The following is a 27830-nucleotide window of genomic DNA, read 5'->3' as shown; positions in this document are numbered from 1 at the left end:
CAGCAAGAAAACACAAACCTTGAATCAAACCGCAGTTTTCCAGCACACTAAGTTCAAGGAGAAGCACAAATACACAGCAAAATGTCAAGCTGACTTTGATTCAACTGACACCTTTAGTCTGCTATGCAGGTTTGGAAGTGCAATTTGTGCATTTAGTTTGCAACTTGGAATGGAAACTAAGAATAGTAACAACAAGCCTCATTCACTGCAACCACAACCGCATTTCTGCTCCATAATGCCCAGGTTAGACATTTTATCAAAATGGACTCCAAGAATGCTACACGTTACAAATCATGACAATAAATATCACAATGAGGGGAAGTACAAATTTAATGTTCACTAGTTATACAGCAGATGAAAGTTACAACTGAATGTCAGTTGGTGGGACTTTGTTTTTAACTGTATTTCCAGAATCATGTCTGGGAAAGTAAAGCTTCACTATTACTACTTCTGTGTGAATTTCTTTGAGTTTTCATGTTCTTTCTAAGTCTGTTTTTTTTTTTTAGGTGCTCAGATTTCCCCAAATTCATGTTTGTAAGGAAGTTATTACTCCTGTCAGGGCTCTGGTAGGAAAAAAAAAATGGAATTGGTCCTTGACACTGCACTGCAGACACTTACAGCTCCATTTTGGTTGAACACAGAGGACACATTTTGTCATAAGCTGTATTTGATATTATGACTATACTTTATTCTTTATTACAATTCTAGATATTAAAACATTTTAGAATGGCCTCTAATGTAGTTATTTTAATAATTGAAAGTAAATTTAGCTGCACGGTGGTGCAGTGGTTAGCACTGTGGCCTCACAGCAAGAAGGTTCCGGGTTCGAGTCCCGGCTCGGGCACGGGATCTTTCTGTGTGGAGTTTGCATGTTCTCCCCGTGTCTGCGTGCGTTCTCTCCGGGTACTCCAGCTTCCTCCCACAGTCCAAAGACATGCAATTGGGGACTAGGCTGATTGAATACTCTAAAACTGACCGTAGGTATGAATGTGAGTGTGAATGGTTGTTCGTCTCTCTATGTCGGCCCTGCGATGGACTGGCGACCTGTCCAGGGTGTACCCTGCCTCTCGCCCGTTGATGCTGGGATAGGCTCCAGCCCCCCCGCGATCCTTAATGTGTAGGAATAAGCGGAAGATGACGATGGATGGAAAGTAAATTTACATACTATTGTAGAGTTTAGAGAATGCAACAATGATGATCTTTTTCCATTCTTGTGCACCAAAAATTTCGTCAAATCTTTTCAGTGGAATACAAAGTAATATCTTTGTGTGTAGTCTCTGTAATCAGTTTCACAACATGGTCAGTGTGTGTGTGTGTGTGTGTGTGTGTGTGTGTGTGTGTGTGTGTGTGTGTGTGAGAGAGAGAGAGAGAGAGAGAGAGAGAGAGAGAGAGAGAGAGAGAGAGAGAGAGACCTGAAGAGTGCTGGCAAGTGAGTTTTGAGTGGGACAGTGTGACAGCCTGTTATTACTGTCCATGTGACTGACAGTGTGTGGGCGGGAAGGTAATTGCTGAAGTATGCCTGCGGTGACGAGGACCTTCAGGGGAGCGGATGTTCAGCAGACTGAGGCACGCACAGCCCTCAGAGGAACTGCAAGCCCTCAGCTGATGACTCATCTCTCACACCCCATTCACTCTTGTTTGTTTACTCCACTCATCTTCAGCCAGTGCCAGGTGATGACAGACAGGGAACTGTCACCCAGTGATTGGGTCGTCTTAAGGGATTCCACCTGTTTAGACCTCAGGACAAGCAGCTTAGTTAGATCCAGGTCCACTTCCCATGTAAACAGCCCCCAGAGCTGGCAGACTGTAAGCCTCTTTTTACTTGGCTGAGAGGGAGAGTTGGTCTAAATTTACTAGCTGTATTCGCCATGATGAAAGGGCTGCAGTGACTGGGATCGGCATACATACATTATGATATAATCTTCACCGTAGGCTCCATCTTTATAAAAATCCTTCTAGTCTACATTTAAAAAAAATGAAATATATGACACAGAATTATTGAAGACATTGAGGAGTAAACATCATGTTAATGAGAAGCGTTAGTCAAATGAGATACAAAGTGTACAATTTAAAATGTATTAAAATGGAAAAAGCAAGAGATTAAAGAGAATAATCCCATTTACTTCTAATTGTATTTTCTGCAAATAATCTTATTATATTTATGATTTCAAACCTTTTTTTAAATCATTCAAGCATGGATCATTTCCTTTAGTTATAGTGTCCTTTACTGTCAATGTGTTTTTCTCACTACGGTATCATTATTTCACTGTTATGCATCGCAAGTGCTACAACCCAAACAGTCAAAAATGAGCTCAATCTTCACTTAAATTATTTGATTCTAAACTTATATTTTGAAATATATTTTACTTTGAATTAATATTCATAATTTATACTTTTTCGCTGCAAAGTCAACAGGACAAGTTGTGCATGCACATTACAATTTATTACAAAGAATGAGATCTGAAAAGTTGGTTGTTGCTTGTTGGTTGTTGCCTGCAGAATAGCACAAAAATACAGGGCTGAAATTTATCGAACTTCATGTATTAAGAGCAAAGGAAGAATTGTGGGTTAAATCAGTCTAACACAGTGAAAAGGAACTTGTTTTCCTTTTCTTTTACATTGGTTTTGGCAGAAGTCTGTGCTCTCTAAATACCCATCTGTCAGCGGGATTACCATTGGCATCCCCAGAAACCTTTGATACGCCAGATGGGGCCACTGGAAATCTTGGGGTGGCACACCAAAACCATGAAACAATGAATGAATGCATGAAATCCAGGAATCATGTTATGATGTGAGTTAAGGCTCAGTATTTGGTTACAAGTGAAGCATCTTATCATCGAATGTGCATTGACTCATTCGTGTTGAGTTTAGAATTTGAGTTCCAGTACAATCACACTTGAATGTGTTGTGTATCTGATAGTGAGGCAGCAGTGCAACTTCGTAAGTTTCTCATTACGCATAAAAAATGATCAATTAATTGTATGTGTAAGAGAATTTGCTTTGTACTTTAAATCCCCCTCATTGGAAAGAGGGTGTGGCTTTGCAGGTAAAGGTGATATAGTCACCTGGCATGTGAAACAGGTGTGGCAGGTAAGGACAAACAGTTTCTCAGTTGTACTTTGTTTGATTATTGAAGTATTAAGTCCAATCTAATTGTAGACAGCGCCCTCTGTAGAAACTTATTTTAATAGAAGAAGAAACTCATTGGTATTTGCATATATACATTTTTTTCTCATATATTTATTTATTAACATTGACCTTGTTTTTTTCGTGGACTTTATGTTCTTCAAGAATAAATGCAGTTTACCTTCATTTTTCATTTGGTTCTTCTGGTTAAAAACATGGGGTACATGAGGTTTTGGACTATTTTTTTTTACCTTGGTGGAGGTTGCATTTTAAACTGCTCTTGGGGTTATTGTGATCATATTTGTGAAATCACATTATTCACTTAACTGAAAGAGTCACATGTAATTAGATAAATTAGCCTTAAAACCTATAAGAAAGCCCTTTGCAAAACTAGAGTAGCCTGTTACTCAGCATTAGTAGAGGAAGACAAGAACAAACCCAAGTTTCTCAACAGCACTGTAGCCAGACTGACGGAGAGCCACAGCCCTACTGAGTCAAGTATTCCTGTTTCCCTGAGCAGTAATGACTTTATGAACTTTTAAATGATGAAATTGTTGTTGTTGTTAGAGGTAAAAATTCATCTCTTCCCGCCATCAGTTGACACAACGTTAACTTTGGACACAGCTGTAGGTTCAGAGTGGACTGCCTTTCTCCTACTGACCTTCATGAACTCAATATTGAAATTTCTTTCTCTAATTCATCTATCTAACTCCAAGATCCCATCCCAACTAAGCTGCTTGAACACACTTTACCCCCAGTTAGCGCCACTGTTTTAAACATGATCAATCTGTTACTGTCATCAGGTTATGTTCCACAGTTCATTAAAGTTGCAACATCTAAACCTCTTCTCAAAAAAAAAAAAAAAAAGACTCTAGATCCAGAAGTTTTGGCCAACTATTGACTCATATCTAATCAACCCTCCAAAATTCTTGAGAAAGCAGTTGCTAAACAGCGTTGTGACTTTCTTTAAAGCAATAGCTTGTTTGAGGATTTTCAGTCAGGTTTAAATCATATTCAGGTCTATTTCTGTTTGTACTAATGATGGTTCTTCTGTGACCACTGTAGTTAGGTACGGAGTTCCACAAGGGTCTGTGCTTGGACCAGTACTCTTCACCCTTCATTTGCTGCCATTTGGTTAAATCATCAGGAAACTCAGGATTTATTTTCATTGTTATGCAGACGATATGTGATTGTACTTATCAATGCAACCATATGAAACTGATCAATTAACTAAACTTGAGGCCTTCAGACATAAGTATGTAAAAACATGGATGGCCCACAATTTCCTATTACTAAATTCTGACAAAATGGGAGTTATGGTGCATGGCCCAAACCACCTTAGAAACATCTAATCTAATGAGATAGGTGCCCTGGATGGCATTACCTTGGCCTCCAGCAACACTGTAAGGAATCTGGAAGTTCTCTTTGGTCAGGATCCATATTTTGAATACCAAACAAAACAAATATCCAGGACTGCCTTCTTTCATTTATGTAGTACTAAGATCAGGCACATCTTGTCTAAAAAAAATGCAGAAAAACTAGTCTCTAAAGACTCTCCAGCTGCCCTGAAATGCTGCTACCCATACATTGACAAGTACTAGTAGAGGAAATCATATCTTTTCTGTACTTGTTTCTCTGCATTGGGTCCCTGTCAAATTCAGAAGAAAATTCAAAATTTTTCTTCTAACATACAAAGCCCTCAACAAGCTATCATCAAGCTAGAAATCTACACTGGCAGGATGAAAGGTCACTTGTGGTTCCTAGAGTCTCCGAAAAAAAACTCCCATGATGCATTGAGTGCTTTGCTCCTCCTATATTTCCTCCTGTACTCATTTATACCCAATCATGCATGTTGCTAATTTGACTTCTTGCTGGGAATCTTCATGTGTTGCCACCTCCTAACTCCTTGATTGAGGCTGCTACTGGAGGATACTGCAGACTAGCAGAAGCTCAGGCTGCCACCTTTAAAATCAGTATTAGTATTAGAACTAGTAGTATTCATATTAGTATTCTCAGTACTGTGCTTACATTAACATCAGAACCGTGTTTGTATTATTGCCAATAATTTGCAGGATGTACTTCCTGAGGAGGCTGAGAGCCTTCAACATCTGCAGGAGGCTCCTGTGGATGTTCTATCAGTCTGTGGTCTTCAGCGTACTGTCCTACGCTGTGGTGTGCTGGGGAGGGAGTGTGACAAAGGCAGACCTCTCCAGGCTGGAGAAGCTGATCAGGCGGGCCAGCTCAGTGGTTGGGATGAAGCTGGACCCTCTGGCAACAGTAGCAGAGAGAAGAACTTGGACAAACTGCTGGACATTCTGGACAATGTCACCCACCCTCTGCACACTGTCACCACCAGCCAGAGAAGCCTGTTCAGCCAGAGTCTGCTCCTCCCCAAGTGCAGGACCAACAGACTGAAGAACTCCTTCATCCCCTGAGCCATCAAACTGTTAAACTCCTCACTGGAGGGGGGGAGGGCCAACAGAAGGACTGTAGGAGAGGGCTGAGCACCATTAGCTTGCCCTGATAACAACCGGACACTCATGTGCAGTATAAGAGACTGTATATTATTATTTTTATGATTCTTCTTCTTGTTACTACTGCTGCTACTATTATTATTATTATTATTATTATTATTACTATTATAACTATTGTTATATTTTTGATTTTATTATATAATCATCATCATTATTATTGTTATAATTATTATTATTGTTATAATAACAATTAAGAACAATTAATATTTTGATTATTCCTTTCACTATGCACATGTAAATATGCATATATATATATATACATAGTCTTTGTTGCCTCTTCTTTGCTCTTCTTTTTTTAGTCTATTCTATGGTAACAGTGCTGTGAATGTTTGTTGAGGAGAGTGCAATTTCCCTGGCGGAACGTCCAAAAGGGATTAATAAAGTAGTCTGTCTGTCTGTCTGTCTGTCAATGCTAGAACTTTAATGCTCACATTATTGTGGAGTTGATTATTTAAGTGTTTCTCTCTGTCATTCCCTCTTCATCTTCTTTCTCTCCATCTCAATCTATGTCCCTCTCTTTCCTTTTCTGTTTCTGTCCCTGTTTCTTATCCATCTTCATCTCTGCCCCCTCTCTCCTGCTGTCTTTCCCCAAAAAATGGTCAAAGCAAATGGCTGTTACTATTGACCTTCGGTCTGCTTGATGTTCCTGCCTGTCAAAAGGAAAGTTTTCATTTCACAAGATGTATTCGTTCATGGAGAACTGTTGAGTGTAAATAATTGAAAGAGTATGGTGCTAGACCTACATGTAAAGTGCTATGAGGTAACAATTGTTGTGTTTAGCATAATAGAAATATAACTGACTTGACTTGACTTGATGGAGTACACCAAAGAAAAAGTTATTTTTTTATCATGATGACTTCATCCATCAATCCATCCATTTTCTACCACTTGTCTTGTCTTGTCCTGTTTTGTCTGGTTGCGGGGGGGCTGGAGCCTTTCCCAGCTGCCTTCAGGTGAGAGGTGGGATACACCCCGCACGGGTCGCCAGTCCATCGCAAGGCCAATACATATAGACAGATAACCATTTGTTCTCACAGCCACGCTTACAGTCAATTTAGAATATTTGATTAACCTCGTCCCCTCTTGCATGTCTTTGGACTGTGGGAGGAGGCTGGAGTACCCGGAGAGAACCCACGCAAGCACAGGGAGAACATGCAATCTCCACACAAAAAGATCCCATGCTCAAGCTGGGGCTTGAACCCAGAACTTTCTCGCTGTGAGGTGACAGTGCTAACCACTGCACCACCATGCCACCCTCATGATTACTGCATCATTAAAATTAGATAAAAAGATATATCCTTCTTACAGAAATATTGAATTGAGTACCTGAAAAAATAAAGCTTGGTGACAAATGACAAAAACAGATCTTTGGTTGACTCTATCACTTGGAGGCTATGAAGGACATATGAACAGGATTAAAGAGGTGAGGTGAGAATACAAGCACTTGACAATCCTCTTCCTTCAGAGTATCTTGAATTTCATGACCTAATCTTTACATTTCAATGGGATGTCTCCTCAGATTTCTCCCACAAGATAAGATATATTCCAAAATTCATGAAAGCAGCTACCTGCAAAACAAGGCCTGCCTATCTGGACATTTGGCTTTGCTGAGCCCTTGGGTGGAGGATATTTTAATGTGATGAAAAACTGGCTTCCCACCCACCTGAAATGTGCAATTCTCCATCTTGACACATGCATTCCATGCACATACACTCACAAGCTCGCACACACTACAAACTCACAATGACAACCTGTTATCTATGGAGTTGCAGGCTTTTGCCCTTTAATCTCTGAGGTATGAACAGAGGAGCAAACTATCTAAATCTGTCAAGTGGATTGTGTGGTAAGCCAGAGGCAGGGATTGACCCAACAGTACCTTCCACTTAACAGGCAAAACATTTGGTCTTCAGAGAACAAGAACAGGGAGAATGGTCCTTGCACCTGGGTTCCTTTGCTGCAATGTCTCTCAACCTTTCAAACCAAGTTTTGGTTGGGTTGATAGTGATGGGGTGGATGAAAAGGGGGACTTTTACCTCACTGACCCACTGATGACTCAGCGATTAGACACTAACTCATGATGATGATGTGCAGCCCACTTTGTTCACACCTGCTGTACCTCATTTCACAAAGTTTCCAAAATGTCGTCCAAAACTCTGACGACAAAATCTGATGGGATGATGAGGCCATAAAAACATGAAGTTAGAAATTGTGCACAAGTACAAGGGAGTACAAACAGATACAAGAATATGGAAATTTTCTGTTTTTACACAAAATATAATCCAATATATGCAGCACAGTGGTGCAGTGGTTAGCACTGTCGCCTCACAGCAAGAAGGTTCCAGGTTTGAGCCCCAGCTTAGGCATGGGATCTTTCTGTGTGGAGTCTCCATGTTCTCCCTGTGCCTGCGTGGGTTCTCTCCAGGTACTCCGGCTTCCCCCCACAGCCCAAAGACATGCAAGAGGGGACGAAGTTAATCTCTAAATAATACTACTACTACTAATAAATAATACTCTAAATTGACCACAGGCGTGCCTGTGAGTGTGAATGGTTGTCTGTCTATATATGTTGGCCCTGGCAAACCGTCCAGGGGGAACCCCACCTCTCGCCTGAAGGCAGCTGGGATCGGCTCCAGCCCCCCTGCGGCCCTTAACAGGATAAGCAGTCGAAAATGGATGGATGAATAATCCAATATAAAATGCCCAAAAGAAATATTTGTAAACTACAATTTCCACAATATGAGCAATCGAAAAGAGTCAACTCAAATGCATTTTTGTATCACCTATTTATAGTAGAAATTCCTGTATCTTGTATGGAACAGATGTAGAATTACTAATTCCCATGTAGGTCAATCATTTGTCTTTTGGTTTGAAAGTTAAATGATTTTATGAATAAATGAATAAATGTGGTTGTATGTGTTGAGCGGGATCATGGGGGCAGAAGGTGTTTATATGATTACAGGTCCATACTAGAGGTAGAAATACCTGCAGAATATGACAGGAAGTGAGGAGAGAAGAGTGTGTGAGATGCAGTAATGTGTTATGAATGCTTACACAATGAGAAGGGGAGAAGGAGCGAGAAGAGCAGTGCATCATGGGAGATCCCCTGGCAGTCTTGGCCAATAGCAGCATAACTAGGGGATGACTCATGACAAGCCTGAGCCAGCCCTAACTATAGGCTTTATCAAAAAGGAAAGTTATAAGTTGTACATGTAGAGAGGGTGTCTGCCTCCTTGGCCTAAACTGGAAGATAGTTACATAGCAGAGGAGCCTCTCAAGTGAAAGCTGTCCTAACCAGCACCGTCATATCATGAAATGTATTATTTCATTACTTTGAACATTAAGCATGGATTCTTCTTCACTGATGCTTGGTGCATCAGGTCATTGAAGCTGACTGCTGCTCTTCGCAGAACTCTGCACTGGACTTGAGCAGATACAGTACTCTATACTTGGTTTGAAAGAGTTAGTACACTTTAACAATCTGCTGACACCTCACTCTGTCACTGCAGATCTATTGTGTGCCTGTAGACACAGTAACATGGAACATTTGGATTGCATGTATGTTTTTTTCATGTGACAATTATATTTGTTTGTATCTTCTTAAAGTATGCAGAGCCATGTTGAAGGTAACCTGAGCCTGACAGGTGGCTCTATGGCAGCCGCTGTTATGAATGGCGGTTAAACTACTCCCCGCGGCTCCGTCAGCTTGCAGTAATTGATGTAATCAAAGATATTTGGCTTTTGGTCAGATGCCAGCTTGCTGGCTCTCAACAGCGCTGCATTTACGTCTGTGTGCCTCTGCCTAGACTTGTCGCTCTCCTTAGCCAGCGAATTTGTGGAAGTTCTTTTTGGCAAGCATTGCTATCTCACTGACCTTAAACCCAGATGAATCACTTGGAAATGAGTCATCCTCTCTCTTCAAATGATGTCTGAGTGAAGTCTCTTGTTCTGAGCAGGGCTTTTTTCATGCTTTGGATTTGCTTTGAACATTTTTCCTATGAGTCATTGCTTTTAGCAGATGCAGGATTATACATGTGCTCACACTGCAAATTCACTGAAGTGCTGCAGTATAAGATGTGAACTATGCTGCTTGTATTGGATGATGACCCTGCTGAAACACATAAATAGTTCAATAATGATGAACTATTCTTTAAATGTGACATACATTGTGTTTGCAGTTGGCTCTTGTGCTTCACTGACACAATTCCTATCGGAATCCTAAGGAAACTGGTGTGTAAGGGCTAATGAATACACAATAAGTTGAAAAGATTACATTTGATCTAATCTATCCTAAACAGCATTCTGTTTTCATCGACCCAATAAACCCCAGAAGGAATGCATTCATTAGTTATACAGTATGTCTGCATAAAAAAGAGACATCTTTGTTAATCAGCATATGCAATAAATAACAGGTCTGGTTCGTCTTATTACATACACTCTCAAAATAACTAGAAGAAACCAGTAGTAGTATTTTTTTTTCTTAAACAAGGAGCACATTGAGAAAGATTTTCCAAAATAGCAATGTCATTTCTACAAAAAAATAATCCCTTGACACTTGACTCACTGACTCACTGGAAGTGTGGGCCAGTGTCTCCTGCCTTTATTTTATTATTTTGCTGTGTCTGGAACGTGCTTGAGTGTCCATCTCTGGATGTACCCTGGCCAATAATGGTGTGACCAGATGTCATATTAGACCACTGTAAGACTGGCATTCAGCATGCTCATGTTCCAATCCTCTTTGTCTTTTTCCTCCCAGTCCCCCGTTTTTGGTAAAATTCTTAAGACAGGAGCTCTCAACCCAGGTTGGGACCTCCACAGGGGTTGCAAGATTATATTTTGTGTCACAAAATGTACAGTAGGGAAAAAAAAGATATAAAAGTGTTCTATTGTGCTGCCTGTCTCAGTAATACCATTTGATCTAGTATATATTTTATTTAGTGTGTGAGAGTCAAATTATTTGCCTGGTAATGCAGACCTATAATTCACTTCACAAATAAATTCACTTGGTGAGTAGGGTTTTGGGATTGTTTGTAGGATTTTTCACTGATATTGACTGTATGATGTACATTGCATGCCAGAACTCACCAAGCTGCGAATGTAAACAGAAATCCTCCCCCTACATGAGACCAGAGTGCAACATTATGTTGGTAAATGATCATTAAAGAGAATTGTGAAGGAAATCTAAAGTTAAAGGGAACAATACAGCATGGTAATTAATGCTAACTTCCCACATTTTCACAAGACAAAGCACACGTTACCTGTACCCATGACAAAAATTTAAAAAAGGAGGGCAGTGAAACACAACAGTTATTATTGAACAGAGACTGTTATTACATGAAGTCTGTTCTTGCACGGGGTCCATTATTGCAAAGTCATTGGACTTAACCACTGTCACTAGTTGCTGATTGGTCTAATCAAAGATTTTATTTGATTTTGATGAAAACTACACAGCACCTATGAGAACAGTTCTTTAACTAAGGCCTGTAAACTGTAAGGCTTTGTTAGTCCAGCAGTGATCTTGTTAATGAACTAATACATTTATAAGTAAAAGTAGTCAGGGATTTCTGAATATTTTTTAAAACAATCAGTAGTGAGCTCATGGCCTGTGTCCTGAAGACTGTGTTGCATTCCCCAAATCCTAAATTGTTCAAAAGATCCAACATAGACATTTTATTACTGTGGATTTACAAATAGATTGGAGCATAGATTGCAGCCCCCTGTCAGACATCGCTAAGGCATTTTTATTTGCATTTTCTTTTGTGCAAAATTTGCTGAGACTTCCAGTGACCTAATTATTGATAGGATTTGGGGACACATTTATGATTGTTGTTTTGCAGGGGTTTCACTGACTATCTTTGTTTATGTTTTAAATTTCTCCAACAGCTGGTTGTTCTCTTTTGCATGCAGGGAATGTGATTGGTTGCTGGCTTGTCATCATTGTCCTATATAAGCCAGCTACCCACTCACGCAAACTGTTTGCCTGATGAACGTCTGGTAGTGAACTGTTTCAAATAAAAAAGGCTATTGCAAGTTAGACAATATTCTGAAACCATTTTTTTCCCCCTTTCTGTCCAGTCCACCCTCTCTAACTTACCTGTCTTATGCTGGATGAGCAAAGTATTATTTTGTATTAGAGTTAGTAGCAGTGAGAGGCAACAGGGAGGGTTGGCAATACTTGCTACCCCCCGGCTCAGTGCCTGTATGTTAGAGTTTAACCTGGTGGAGGAGAGGGTAGTCCCCCTACACTTTCGGGTGGGGGTCCTGACTGTTGTTAATGCTTATGTGCTTATGATGATCAACTTTGTGGTCATGTCGTCAAACAGACTTGTGGTCATACTTCTTGGACACTTGGGTGAAGAGAGGGGAGAGCAGTCAACCACTCATCATCTGGTGGTGAATTGGCTCCGATGGTGGGGGAGGATACGTGTCAGACCTGGCAGGCCCAAATACATTGTGAGGGTCTACTGGGAATATCTGGCAGAGTCTCCTGCCAGAAGGAGTTTCAACTCTCACCTCCTGTAGAGCTTCAACCATGTACCAAGGGAGGCAGCAGACAAGTCTGAGTAGGCCATGTTCCATGCCACCATTGTCAAGGTGGACGATCAGAGCTGTGGCCGTAAGGTGGCCAGTGCCTGTTGTAGCAGTAATCCCAGAACCTATTGGTGGACATCTGGAGTGAGTGGGATGCTGTCAAGCTGGAAAAGGAGTCCTATCAGGCTTTTTTGAGGACTCCAGAGGCAGATAAGATAAGACAAGACAAGACAAGACAAGACAAGACAAGACAAGACAAGACAAGATAAGATAAACCTTTATTCGTCCCACAGTGGGGAAATTGGCAGCTGACAGGCCAGGCGGTGTGCAGTTTTGGCAGTCGCCGAGGCAAAACCTCAGTTATGGGAAGAGTTCAGCGAGGCCTTGGAGAACAATTTCTGGATGGCTTAGAAAAGACATTCTGGATGACCATCCACCATCTCAGGAGGGCAAAGCAGTGCACTGTAAACACTGTGTATGGTGCAGACAGTGAGCTGCCGACCTCAATTCGAGATGTTGTGGACCGTTGGAGGGAATACTTGGAAGACCTCTGCTATCCCACTGACACGTCTACCAGAGAAGAAGCAGTGCCTGGGAGGTCTATAGTGGGCTCTCCTATCTCTGGGGCTGAGGTTGCCGAGATAGTCAAAAAGCTCCTAGGTGGCGGGGCCCTGGGGGTGGATGAGATCCACCCAGAGCTCCTCAAGGCCCTGGATTTTGTGGGGCTGTCTTGGTTGACATGACTCTGCAGTATTGTATGGAGATCGGGGGTGGTGCCTCTGGATTTGCAGACCAGGGTGGGGTGGTGTTTCCCCTATTAAAGAAGGACGACTGGAAGGTGTGTTCAAACCATCGCGGTATTACACTTCTCAATCTTCCTGGTAAGGTCTATTTGGGGGTTCTGGAGAGGAGGGTGCATCAGTTACAGTAGCTGAACCTTGGATTCAGGAGGAGCAGTGTGGTTTTTGTCCTGGTAGTGGAACTGCGGCCCAACTCTACACTCTTGGCAGGTCCCTTAAGATGCATGGGAGTTTGCCTAACCAGTCTACATGAATTTTTGTCGACTTGGAGAAGGCATTCAGCTGTGTCACTCAAGGAATCCTGTTGGGAGTACTCGGGTTAGGGTTAGGGTCAGGTGGTTCACTTCCTGTGTGAGTGGTGCCAGAGCTCTGTCTGCATTGTAAGTTGGACTCGTTTCCAGTGAAGGTTGAACGCCGCCAGGGCTGCCCTTTGCCACAGATTCTGTTCATAACTTTTATGGACAGAATCTCTAGGCGCTGCCAGGGTGTTGAGCGGATCCAGTTTGGTGGCTGCAGGATTGGGTCTCTGCTTTTATAGGACAATGTGGTCCTGCTGGCTTCATCAGGCCATGACCTTCAGCGCTCACTGGATCGGTTTGCAGCCATTTCCTGCCCCAAGTGGAGGAGTTTAAGAGGGGTCTTGTTGGATGGATGGTAAGATTGACAGGCAGATTAGTGTGGCATCTACAACGATGCGACTCTGAATCTGTCATGGTGAAGAAGGAGCTGAGCTGAAAGGCAAAGCTCTCAATTTAGCGGTCGATTTACATTCTTACCCTCACCTATGGTCATGAGCTTTTGGTAATGACCGAAAGGACAAGATCGCAGGTTCAAGTGGCCGAAATTAGTTCTCCGGAGGCTGACTGGGCTCTCCTTTAGAGATAGGGTGAGAAGCTCGGTCATCTGGGAGGAGCTTGGAGCAGAGCCGCTGCTCCTCCACATTGAGAGGAGTCAGACGAGGTGGCTGGTCATCTGGTCAGGATGCCTCCCAGATGCCTCCCTGAGGAAGTGTTAAGGGCGTGTCTGAATGACAGGAGGCCTCATGTAAGACCCAGGACACGTTGGAGAGACTATGTCTCTCAACTGGCCTGGGAATCCTCGGAATGCCTTGGTATTCCCTGTGAGAAGCTGAATAAAGTGGCAGGGAGAGGGAAGTCTGGGTTTCTCTGATTAAGCTGCTGGCCCCGCAACCCAATTCTGGATAAACGGAAGAAGATGGATGAATGGATGGATGAAGCCATACCTCTCACCTTATCTTTAATTAAACCATTTTGGTGCTCAAGCGTGGCATTTAGTTACATTTTAAAGATGACATTAGAGGACATCCATCTTCTTGATGCAATACTTCACCCAAAAGTGTATTTTGCTTTTCAAGTTCTCACTTATAAGTGTTTTAAACTCACACAGATGTTTCTCATAACTGCATCACTTGTGTTTCCAGACAGCAGTAAGAGAAAACCACATATATCAGCATGAAGGGAGCTAATGGCACCCCATACATACCAGTTACTAACAACAGCAAAACTGTTCAAAAATGTCAGTTTACAAACTCTCTTGTGCATCATCTGGTATAACCCATGTTTTCTTTATCCAGCCATATGCTCAGTAATCCACAAGCTTTTTATTTTGCTAAATCAAAAGATATTATGGCAATACTGTGAACAAGTGCAGATGAGTGCAAGCAAGTTGGTTCAATTTATGCAGTGACGCTTAGACAATACTTGAAAAGCAAAATATGCAAGTTAGAATGCACAAATTCAAAAGGTCAAATTGATGAAAAGGAAAATTCATAATTTTGTTTGAAATAGATACCACTGTATTTACAGGTATTACAGATATTTAAAAAAATAAATCTGTTGTGCTATTTTTTGTTTAAAATATGTTTTCATCATAGGACATGTTTACAATGCAGTTCAGTGACCACGTACAAAAAGACAAAAATAAAGAAGTTACAAAGATGGTGACCCTTTTTAATTTCCAAATATATCAGATTTATATAGATGTTAATATTTGTTTTTCTTTGTTTTTGTTTTTCTTATTTCATAAATATTTTTTCTTTTTCATTTGTTATCCTTTCTTCTTCTCTTTGTAAATGCTGCTGTTACTATGTAAATTTCCCCAGTGTGGGATAAATAAAGTATCGGTATTCTTATTTTTATTCTCATTCTTATTTCGCACAATACAAACGTGATTTTTTTTTTAAATTTGGCACACACATGACATTTCAACTTCTAATTTGTTTTTTTGTTAAACATAATCTGACTAAAAATATCACTAGCACAATGATCTATATAGATGTTACAAAAGAAAGCATTTTAATTAAATGGAATGTAGTATTTGTTGGCTGATTTTTAGTAATTCTTGCATGACAGAACACATTTTCTTCAGACACCTATCAACAAAGCGACATCATTGCACAAATGTGTTACACGGTCACCTTGTCTATAAGAGGAGGTTTTCAGGTTTTCCACTGAGTGGGCCTCCCTCTGCATGGTGTTTCCTCTTTCTGACACAGAGGAATCGCAGACATTTCACATGTTGCTTTTATTAAAGTTAATTAGACTTCCTGAAATGAGAACACATTGTTTGTCCACAGAGTGGGTGCTGGGCGAGAAGGGTAGGCCAAAGCCATCACTCTGTAGATTCTTTCAGCTCCCCCCCCCCCCATCATCACCCCATTCATCCCCCACTCCTTCCCCTCTTTTTCCGCCACCCAGCCTTAGTCAGCCGGCTTTCTTGAAAAGGCCTCAAGGAGAGGTCATCGAGTGCAGGAATGCAACTGAAAACTGTGTGTCCGTGTGTGTGTGTGTGAATGTGTGTGTGTGTTCATGCAGTCCATACTCTGTAATTGAATTCTCCTCATGCATTTAGTGCATTGGGTGCACTAGTGAGATGTTGACTGTGAGAGCAAAGCACTGAAACAAAGGGGTTGAAGATCGTCTCCGAAATGCTTTAGACATGGGTTTGCTCCTTGGTGCTTAAGGCCTAAAGCCTGGCTTCAGAGTGCCACCACTTTAGGTTTGGGAATGAAAAACCCTAAAATATCCTGAAGGTTTCTACATATGTGAATATGAATACCTTCACTAATCTGGAGGATTAGCTGCTGGATTTTCAAAATGTGCCTCTCAGAACCCCCAAAAATCACCCCATGACAGATTGCAGTTCTCCTTTAATTCAATACTTTCTATCTGGCATTTAGCTCCGTACTTCAAGACACCACTGATTTTCCTTTGACACATTGGACTGATTATAAGTAATGCATATTCATTTCAAGTTCTGTGCGGGCTTCAATGAAATCTGTTCCTGTCATCTGGGTTCTTGGAAGTAAGCTGACTTCACACGTAGAAAGAACCATTTGGATTAAGCAAATGCTTAATAACACTGTCTGCTGCTATAACACACATTTAGAGAGACTGTTGAGATTCAGCATGTTTCAAGTCTAACTGAAATTTGAATTTTCCATTGAATATGAACAGTAATGATAGATATCTAATTGATTGATAAATGTAATCAACTTCACAGTCTTATTTCGCATTTTTGTTTTTCCATTTGAAAAGTCAGTCTTCTCATCACCATTAGATCCTGTCTTCCTCTCTCCACATGCAGGCTGTACAATTCTGTTGTTTTTCTGCTTTTGCTTTAGAATCCCACTTTGATGCTTTCTCCATGCCAATAATAAATGCCTGTTGGTGGTATTGTTTTGATGTCAGTGGCAGGCCCATCTCAAATTGCCTGTTTAATGTGTGCAGCTGCACAAAAAGCTGCTCTTTGAATGCCACTCATGGAATAGCCAGTGAAAGTGAATGCTGCTGTGAAAAAGGGGCTGTCTGCTGTGCAGTGATAATTCATAATTACATGCAAACTCCCCAAGGTTATTTTTTACCTTGGAAATTAAAGCATCTTTAGTGAATGCTCACTTGTCCAAATAGGATGTGAGCTCCTTCATGGAACAAAAACCTGATCCCCTCACATAACTAGAGTTTAATCTGAGCAATGTCCTCCACTTTTCCTTCCTCCCACTGTCTTGCTCCTCTCATTTACCACCATCCATCTATAAAGTTTCTATACCACTTACCCATTATGGATCATGGGGGACTGCAGCCTATCACAGCTGACATTGGGCGTGAGGCGGGGTACATCCAGGATAGGTCGCCAGTCTGTCACAAGGCCATCACAGGCAATTAGGGGTTCCGTACCTTGATCAAGGATACTTTTACATAGACAGCAGGGGAAGTGAGGATTGAACCAGCAACCCTTTGGTTGCTAGATGGCCACTCTACCTCTGAGCCATGTCCCCCCTTCATTTACCGTCAGGCTTTTGCATTTTAGTTTGTTTGCGCAGATGTGTTTTAAGATATCAACATATCTGGTTTTCTGATGTGGATTAGATCATTAACATTAATCAGTTATGTAAAGAACATTACTAAATAGTTAATCAACAGTTATGTATGAATGTAGTTATGTATAAATATCAAGTAAACCTCTACCTGAGTAGTAATGTATTTTTTGATTGGCATAGGCCCCTTGGAATGAGGTGGTTCATTTCAAGTAGTTTATCTCACTTTAAACATAGATTTTTACCAAAAAAAAAAAGATGGGCAATTATTGAATGTTGTGGATTAACATTTTCTTTTCCATCCATCCATCCAATTTCCACCTCATATCCTTTTAAGGGTCACGGGGGAGCTGGAGCCCTCCTAGCTGCCTTTGGGCGAGAGGCGGGATACACCTTGGATGGGTCACCAGTCCATCGCAGGGCCAACTCATATAAGACAGACAACCATTCGCACTCACAGCCACGCCTACGGTCAATTTCGGGTATCAATCTGTCGAGTCCCCTCTTGATATCTTGGGCCTGTGGGAGGAAGCCAGAGTACCCGAAAAGAAGCCACACAGGTTAAGGGAGAACATGCAAACTCCACTCTAAGTTAAATGATTTAGCTACAAATGTCATAACATCAAATTTGATAAATATATAGTATATACCAATCTTAGCTTGGCTGCTGGCTTAGCTTAATTAATATGACATGTCCTTTGTTAATGTAATGCTTGTCAAAGGCTATTAATAACTGCTACATTGTTAGTTCATATTTGTACTGTGTTTTTAAACCAATAGATAAATGTATAAATTCGTATGAGTTTACATGAACACAATAAAGAAGTTATTCACTGAAACACTGACTGTAAATGAATGCCACTGACTGTAAATGAATGCTTCTTGCAGAATTTTCTGACTTACATAATGTTCCCTTATCATATGTGTTCCAGGTCTTTTCATCACCATTTAGCAGTGCTGAATGTCCAGATTTCTTGTCTCTATGAAAAAGTTCTGGCCAGAAATAACGTCTGTGGTTAACACAATCTCAAGATTTCTTAATGTTTTCCTCTACTACATAAGATACATGGTACAAACTGCATTTATTAATTTCAAAGCTTTTTATGTGTCTTAAACGCAATAGTTTTAAACTGGAGTCTAAAAGAGACAACAATTGCTGACAAAAAATTGTGAAGCTTTATACTAATAATGTTGATGTCTTGGGTCTGGGGTGTATATGTTCTGTGATTCAAAAATAATGAAAAGTGGCAAGTGCAGCACGGTGGTGCAGTGGTTATCACTGTCGCCTCACAGTAAGAAGGTTTTGGGTTCGAGCCTTGGCTTAAGCTTGGGATCTTACTGTCTGTAGTTTGCATGTTCTCCCTGTGCCTGCGTGGGTTCTCTCTGGGTACTCCGACTTCTTCCAACAGTCCAAAGACATGCAAGTGGGGACGAGGCTGATTGGATACCCTAAATTGACTGTAGCCGTGGCTGTGAATGTGAATGGCTGTCTGTCTATGTGTTGGACCCATGATGGACTGGGTGTACCCCACCTTTCACCCGAAGGCAGCTGGGATAGGCTCCAGCCTCCCACGACCCTTAACAGGATAAGCGGTAGAAAATGGATGGATGGATAAAAAGTGGCATTCATTTTTAAAGTTTATCTTCAACAAAACATGTAAAACAGTAAAAATGTTTGCCACAGAGTTGATTTTCAGGAATAATCTGAATTGCAGTGTAAAATACTCATTGACTTTGCTAGTGATACACACTTCTGGGTTAGCCATGTCATGCCGGCAGCACTTCATGAATTGTGTATGTATGTTGGAAAAGTAATCATGTATATTTTTTTGTAATTAAATGTTGTGGGTAACTCCTCTGATAACTCCTTGAGTTTCTGTTAGATCCTCCATATTCTGGTTGAAAGTTCCTGGAATCATCCCATTTAAACTTTGTTTTCCGATGTGGCTTGAGTGACCGGCTCACACTGGACAGTGAGATACACTGTGTTCTGATTCATTCCTGCCTATGTGCCCTTCAATACAAAGTCAAAGGGCTTTGTAAACAGTGCTAATGTTTGTCTGTTCCCGTTCAAGCATCTATTAATCATAGAGTGGCTATGAAAACAAGAAATTATTTCAAGTATTTATAAATGTGTATTATATTCATATAGTATTACAAAGATATGTGGCCAGGTTTCCCCAATTTGCATATGAATTGTGAGAATGTTGGTCATTTACTTTTGTTTTGAATTGTGGGAGTTTGTGTATATCTCTCTAAATTCACACAAATGTATTTCAAGTACTTCAACAACAAAAATAAAATAATGAACACATCACTGACAAGGGATAAAATGTACATTTGTTCTTCCTTGTATAAATTTGCTCTGTTGAGGTGTAAATTCACACTATTAATAGAAAATGAAGTGAATTAATATAATCAGGGTTGAATAAAAACAATATGTCATGTAGCAAGTGAAACATTGTTTTCAATATGCTACTATGTATTTTCAGGAAGTCTGCTTACTTCAGTTTGATATTCAATTTTTGTATAAAAACAATGCCGCAATTTATTTTGAAATTCCAACATGTAAACTTAGTCCTTCAACATTTGAAAAGGAGTTGAACAAGTAGTGGATACCGAAATGAATTGTATTCATGTTTGTGTCTCCAGCTTGTGAAAAATGCCTGTCATCTTTCGCCGTCACATTCACACTGTGTGTGTGTGTGTGTGTGGGGGGGGGGGGGGGGCATGAGGGGAGGGATCTTAGCCAGCAACCAGTAGTGCCATTCTCCAAGCGTGGCTGCGCACATTCCAGGGAGTACGCGCGCACCTCCCACCGGCACCAACGCAAATTCGCGCCGCGCTAACGATGTTGTGAATGAGGGGATGGAGTGACGTCAGCGGACGAATGTCAACAATGTAGCGGCTGAGAGTAGGCGTTCCAGTCGAGTGTAACAAACAGCAGAGACGGAGCTGCACGCCGCGCAGGATCACCACGCACACGTACACACACACATGCGCGCGCGCGAGCAAACGTACACACCGCGGCAACAACAGACCGTAGAATCTCAGACGCGTTGTTTTTTTATTGTAAGTGAAAAATAACCGAGTTACAGCAGAAGAAAGAAGGCACCTCTCTGGAACCCGGAGGCTTTGAGGAAACGAGAAAGCGAGTCATCATGTGAAAGAACTTACGTGGGAAACGGACAAAAGGGCTGGAATACTAGCAGTATTGAAAGGAAAAGGTGAGCAGACATGCACACTTCTGTCTCCCTCTTTATATCACAAGTATCTTGCTGTGTTATTTACTGCCAACTTGTCTAAGCCTTCATGCTCTCATAACCGAGTTGCAAACTTGCATAAGTGGGCTACGGCCAAAGGGGTACTATCTCAATTTGATGCGATCTATGGAAAAAGTCACTTGTAGCAACAAAACCGCATACGCAAATATTGAAAGCTTGGCTTGTGTGTATACTATAGTTGAATGTGTTTGGGTGTGAACGCGGGTTCAGGAGTGAAACAACCACATCCTGTTATGCTTTGAGTCAGTACGTCTTGTGCGCTCCCTTTTGTCGGATTTTGCAAAGTAGATGCGTTGGTGATCCCAGAAGAGGGTCGGGCATGCCGCTGATACTAGCAGGAAAAATGCTCCTTAAAAAAAACAACCTTCCACTTGCAGCGTCATTAAACACCTCCCTCAGTCATGCAGGATGGCATCCATCAAATGAATCTGGAAAACAATGCGTATTATTATTATTATTATTATTATTATTATTATTATTATTATTATTGCATGAACTCTTCTTTTCCCGATTCTTAAATTTTAAATCATTGCACTTCCTTAATACAATACATATATTAAAAAACAGCTAATTATTTGCTGTGTAAGGCGAGCTGTTACCGCTCCGACAGCCAATGGAATCATCTCCATCTCTCGACGACATGGTTTAATGACCATATTCTCAACATCATTAACCCTTTAATGTTGTTCATTAAAAAGATGGAGAGCGAGGTCTAAAATTAAAAAGTATTATTATTATCATTATTATCATTATTATTATTATCATTATTATTATTATTATTATCGTTTACTGATCACAAGCATGACTGTGTAAAACCAGCTGTACGCGCGGTCTTGTATTGTCATGTGAGTGGATGCTGCAGCAGCGGCTTCGTCAGTCCTTGTCAGCCGTATTATGCAGGAGTCATTGTTGTTACTGAGTTATAGTGGTACGGATTGTGATCAGGTCTCACAAAGAGGAAACCATTTTAGATCTTTTTTTAAACAAAGTATTTATTGAGATCTTAATGGCGAATGTGGACAAACCTCTCATAGATCTTACGCTCATATCATACATTTTTGGAAAAGTTTACAATAAGAAGCCCTGTTTCATCTTCCAGTGGCCACGTTTGTTCTCCTGCGTCACATAGCAGTGTGTGGTTCATCGATATAAGATGGTAGAATAATGTAATATTCTGAATAATATTGTTTCATCGCCACGTGTTTGATGATGAGGTACCTGGATTCGGAGGGGAGGATGATGTTCCCATCGATGCAGTGATACAGCATTTTGAGTCGCAGTGGTAACAAGGTAACATGCATAGTCTCTTTGTCTGGGAGAGTGCTGATGCAAAGCGACGATGGCAGTGGCGGATTGCAGCATCACCCCCTCATCCTCAGCCTTTAATCTCATCATATATGGTATATTTGGTTCGTGGAATTATGAAAAAAATGCTTTTATTTAATCTATCAGTGCTGGAAGGTAATTTGAAATTAACGATGACCGGAGATTTTTTTTGTAAGTGTCGTAATTCTTGGCCATCGACATTTCATTGGGATGCTGAAATGAAACACTCTCGCTCTACTTTCACAACACGTGCATGGCGGCAGCACTCATGCGCAGTTTTACGCACTGAGCCTTTTGTTCTGTACAGTGGCCTCCGCAGCCGTTCTTTTCCCATTATTGGGGGGGGGGGGGGGGGTGTCTCCAAAACTGTAAACCCCACGGTGACTCAGTCATGCTTAAATGCCACCTCATCCAGTCCTGTCTTTGATGCTTTCACACCACACCCCTCCCCATTGTATAACATCAAATTTCACCAGTTTATGTGGAAAAGGAAGAATTATTTTATGAACATTTTTTATTTTACCTTGAGTGCTACTTTCCTCAAGGTCTTAGCTGCTTGTGTCTATTAATTTGATATTTTTTAAATGGCTTCTAATATTTCTTTATAATAGGAGATGATCATTTCTGTGTACCTATAAAGTCCAGTCGGTAGCATCTTCGCAATGATGTGATCATATTAAAGTATTGCCCAGTTATTGCATCACATTTTCTCTCTCTTTTATTCCTCTCAATAAAGCTGTAATTTCAACGTGAGTGATGTTGTTTGGGTTCAGCGCCATAGCTGAGATATTCCCAGTTTAACCCTTTTTTCTGTAGATAAAATTCTCTATGCAAAAATAATAATGAAGTCTTTTTAGTGTTTTGATGAAGTTTGAAAATGAATTAATAACCTCTGCTGGAGATGGGGTGGGGGATTAATCACAGCACCACCTGGTGGTAACAGGAAATTTTATTTTTTTTTTTACACTTTGATGTTGTCCTCTTAGGGCATCCACCTGATCTGTATTTCCATCTTAGATTGCACCTGATAGATATTGCTTATGAATGTTGGTAATTATAAAAGAAGAAGAACTGTAACATGGCAAGGTGATCAATTTTGATATTTCATGATGAAACACAAAACTGGTGTAACTCTTTTTAGGTGTGATGATTTCCCAGCCTGAAGGCACAAGCTGAACGTAAGTCACAGCCATAGCACCACATGGTGATTACAGAAAGTAAGCATGATGTAACAGACATCATTTGATTTACATCAAAATTAAACTGGGTGTTCTTCTGCTTTAATGAGGGCCAAATTATAAAAATGCCTGAAGACAAAAGTTTACCTAGGTGGAATCATGTTCTCTCTGCATGCTAGCTTGTTCTGAGCAACAGGCCCCCAAATGTTGCTTAAAGAACCAATGTCTAAAATGGAAATAATTTTTGATAAAAAAAATCAAAGGTGTATTAAATACTGCATACAAGCTTGAACAAACTGACTGCCATAGCAACATCTCTCAAGTTGAGCTTGGCTGAGAACATACCAGTCAAAGCAGGGCTGTTGGGGATAGACAGACTGAGTCCCTCAGGATTTTCAACCCTCAGAAATCCCCTCCTCCTGCATCATCAGAAATATACTATCTAGTACAAGCTCTGTTTCCCCAGAGCCCATAGTAGACATGTTTTTTTTATTGCTGAAGTTCCTTATTAAGATGATGATGGCAGAAGACGCTACCTTTGTGAAAGAGTAACCAAGAATCAATGGGTAAATGATTCATGATCTTGCAGTTGGAGTATAATGTGATGGAGTAACTACAGGCGCTTTCACACTGGCCACCGAGCCGCTAATTTGCCTGTCTTTTTTGCGTCTCAGTCCGAGGTTTTAGACAGAGCGCGGCAAATTAGGGTCAATTTTGTCAATATTCCTCCTCCGACGGTGCGCTTATTGCCGCATCCATTGCTATGTGAGTCCAAGCCGTCAATGTGAAGGCTTGGTGTGAGGTCGGCGTAGGTGTCGTGATGATGCAAACTTGCACAAACATAATGCTCGGCAGTTCTCACGCATCATACTCTTCCAAGAATTTCAACACCAATGCTGCTGGCAGCCAGAGCGGCGAACCGCTGTTTTAAACTTACAGACTGTCACGGAGCTAAATATTCTTCAGACGCATCGTCACTTCAGCAAGATTAGGAAATGGGGAACTGCTGATATCAGGGAGCTGCTAACCATCTCTGGCAAGAGGACTGTGGATAACCACCTCACAGGACTGTGAAGGATGGCTTGATGTATGAAAAGGTCCCGGAGGAGCTAAATCGACATAGCTATCGCCGGATGACGGAACGTCTCCAAGAAAAGTACCACCAGGTCTGTGACCACAACAGCAGCAGCAGCAGAGGGAGGTTGGACTGAGAACACAATGAGGTTTGACAGACTGTCATGGGGCTAAATGTTCTCCCAACGTACAGTATATGTAGTACGTCAGTGTTAACGTGCAACTTTGTGCTGCACATCATGTCACATGTTTACGCTAACACAAGTGGCAGCTTTTTTGGAAAGAGGAATATTACGCCTCCATTTCAAACAGACAAAACGGCAAATTTGGCGCATTCTCTGTTTACAAAAGGCTAGTGTTACTAGCCTGCTCTAGTGTTACTACTCTTACTGTGGGTGAAGAAGGATTTCTCTGTACACAGCACCCTGTTAAGATGCTAAATCATCATCATCTATCCATCTATTTTCTATACTGCTTCTCCATTAAGGGATGCGGGGGCTGGGTCCTATCCTGGCTGACTTTGGGCGAGAGGCGGGGTACACCCTGGACGGTTAGCCAGTCCATCGCAGGAAACTTTGTCCTTTTGGATATATTAGATTAGATTACATGAGATTAGATTATTATAATGTATATATTTTATCAGATATAACAAGTTAAAAAAAAACATCTTCCCTAAAAAGTTAACAAATGCCATGACATAAATAAATCTGCATGTTTCTGAAGGAATCACTTGCATCACAGAGGTTGTTTGAGTAAATCAGTGGCATTTGTTTTGTGCCTTTTCTACATTAGCAGCACTCAAAAGACAGTTTTTTCCTCATTCACCCATTCTCGACCCCACTCATTGCAGAGACTGCTATACAAGGTGCCAAACAGCTGATCAGGAGTAATTAAGGGTTGAGTATCTTCCTCAATGACACTTTGACAATGGCACTGGAGGATCAAACCTTATGATTATTAGACAGCCACTCTATCTACTCAGCTATTCCACCCCTTTCAGTGTTGGAAAAAGAAAAAAACATGTTCCCATCGCTCATCCACGTCAGCACAAAGGCATGTTTGACTGGGCTTCTGCCAGTGTGAGGTGTAGATGGAACAGCACTGCTGGAAGAAATCTAAGATCCTGAACTCCATACCAAGGTCTCTCTCTCTCTCTCTCTCTCTCTCTCTCTGTGTCTCTCTGTCTATGTTGTAATCCCTTATTCCCGCGTCAGGTCATGGCTGTTCATTCCTTTTCCTCCCGCCGTTCTCGGCAGTGATGTGCACTGGTGTAGTCACTCCCCATGTGAAATCAGATTGCATTATCCCACCAGAGCCAGCTCCCATCAGTCTGCGGTCACAGAGTCAATGCTTGTCTGTCTGTTTGCTTCTCAACAGAGATACTTGCCAAGAAGCTATAAAAGAATCCAAAAGAGCACAGGTAGATTTCAGATTGTTCAGTTTTATTTGTTTTTTTTTATTTCCAATGTTGCCGGTGAGACATGATCAAGACATCAAATCATAGTTGCATAAAACTACTTTGATTATGTCCCAGACTTGTTCTATATCCCTGGGAGAGAGCCTCACATCATCAGCTGTGAGATCATACTCTTTATCCTGCCTTCATCCTTGAATTTAACACTGTGCAACACATATTGGGCTAATTAATGTACACCTGGTCCCAATAGCTTGCACTTAAAACACTGGAAAGGGGAGGATGGGACTTTTGTGAAGCAGTTTAGAAAAAGGAACCGTGTGTAAAGTGGCATTCAGTGACAGAAGGGAAAAAACAAAAGTTTAGCACATTAATGACCTGTTTGTATTGGATTGGTGCAGCACTGCTATTCTTGCCCTGGCAAGGGACTGAGAAACACTGCTGAGATCTGTTTAAACTTGCACTCACTGAGCTGGAGACCAGTGAAGTGATGCTGCTACGTTTCATTCAGTTTGTGTTGCAGAACAGGGATCCCACAGAGAGTTCATTTTCATACTTTACAACAACAGTCTTATAAATTACACTGGATGTTTTATGCTCAATGAAATAAAATATGTGTACTACTTACTCCAATGTTTAAGTTTTCCCATAATCTTAAACAAAATGTGTTTTAAATGGTTAATTATCATGTCATTACTGTTCTGCCTGCAAAGACAACTCTAAACCACCTATATGATGAGTTCCATTGTTGTATATTGAACTCATATTAGGCCCAGGCACTAAAAAATTACTATTAGCAATAGTCCCTTCAAGTATATCTATTAGAAAAGTGTCTAGTAGAATTTCTAGTTTTATTAAAATTAATTTATTGCAAAACACCATTAAGACACATAAGTTTGTTTGCATCAAAAGCATTCTCCCTCCCTCGCTAGTAAGCAGCCTTTTATATTCCTCGATTATGGACATTTAATAATCTAAAAGTGGTGTTGTTTGGTTGCACGATGAAGTTGTTACAACAGAAAAATTGTGAAAATATGTAACTGATGAAGTAGTTAAAGTGAACCTTTTCCCCTTAATATAGGTCAGTTGCAATTACAGATATGAACTGATGTTGACCACTGGCCTATCTCATAACAACCAACCAAGAAAAATTGAAAGATGATGGTGAAAAATTTCTGATCTGCTGCTGCTGTTCCTATAACTGGTCAACCTTCTGCTTATTAATAGAACTGTTTGTTGTTATGGTAAATTGAATGGCCAATTACAGAATGTTCAAAAGGAATGCATTTGAGTTACTGTTATTGTATTGAAGAATGTGTCAATAAAACCCCGCAATGGCTGACTTTTGATTCTGAAGAGACTGAACAATCTTACCAAATCTGAGAAAATCGTGGCTGAATCTTGTGTAGAATATCTGTCCTTCAGAGGCTTTCTGGTGTTGCAAGAAGCAAGAGAAATGGTTGATAAAATGCTTGCTATTTTAATACTAATTTCATATACTTAATTAACTGAATGGGTATTTCTGTTAATAGAAAAATACAGCGTGGGTGTAAGGTATAGGCTGTACTTGTGTGTACCTGATAAGTGTTGCACTACTGCTGTTTGACACATTTAGTGCCTACGCTAGAAGACACCAGGCTCTGCAGTCTGCGTAGAGATGCTTGAAATCTTCTCAGCTCCAGGGAGAATAAAGACTCTCTTCACAGGAAATTGATTTGTTGGATATTTATCTGTTTGCAGGAGTATATTCTAAGACATTAATGATGAAAATTAGTAATCTGTTGTTAAATGTGAATCATTCTATGAGGACAGAGTCAGAAGTGATTAGGAAATTCACATTTTTTAGATGAGCCAAATGTAGGTTTTATAAGAATTCATGAAATGTTGGAATGTTTTATTGCTCAGAATACTGACTTTATCTCTTAATAAGTCCGAGCACAGTCTTAGCAATGTAATTTTAATTGTAATACTTCAAAATGTATTCTTGAATTTAAACCAAGTTAATAATGGGGTGTAGTTATTTTTTTATATTTCCAACATAAAAAAAAGTCTGGTTTGAATGTGAATTTTCAGATTAAGTGCCTTGTTTACAAGATTTATAATTTAAAACCAAAATTGATGACTCACATAATTCCTGTACCAAATGTTTTTCATACATGTTAATTTAGCAGTGGGCTGTATCAGTTTTGGAACGTCTATGTTTATGACCGTGTGTTCCATTTGTGTAAAA

The 27830-nt window shown here is 40.6% G+C and overlaps 1 protein-coding gene across 2 annotated transcripts in view; it reads left to right on the top strand.

The window, feature by feature from the left end:
• The first annotated feature begins 20256 nt into the window (after positions 1 to 20256).
• bach2b (BACH transcriptional regulator 2b) overlaps positions 20257 to 27830 on the top strand; it is a 98345-nt gene continuing 90771 nt past the window's right edge. Inside the window, exons 1-2 of one of the 2 annotated variants that reach the window (XM_086190330.1) lie at positions 20257 to 20551; positions 21823 to 21898. The gene's annotated coding sequence lies outside the window, so the exon portion shown is untranslated. The remainder of the gene's footprint in view (positions 20552 to 21822; positions 21899 to 27830) is intronic. The other variant, XM_086190329.1, reaches the window with a different exon arrangement.

The sequence above is a fragment of the Aulostomus chinensis genome, chromosome 20 (genome assembly GCF_037954235.1).
Source record: "Aulostomus chinensis isolate RoL2024-O1b breed Wild chromosome 20, RoL_Achi_v1.0, whole genome shotgun sequence".
NCBI classification, from domain to species: domain Eukaryota; kingdom Metazoa; phylum Chordata; class Actinopteri; order Syngnathiformes; family Aulostomidae; genus Aulostomus; species Aulostomus chinensis.
The sequence above is the reverse complement of the archived record's forward strand: the minus strand, read 5'-3'. Positions and strand labels throughout refer to the sequence as shown.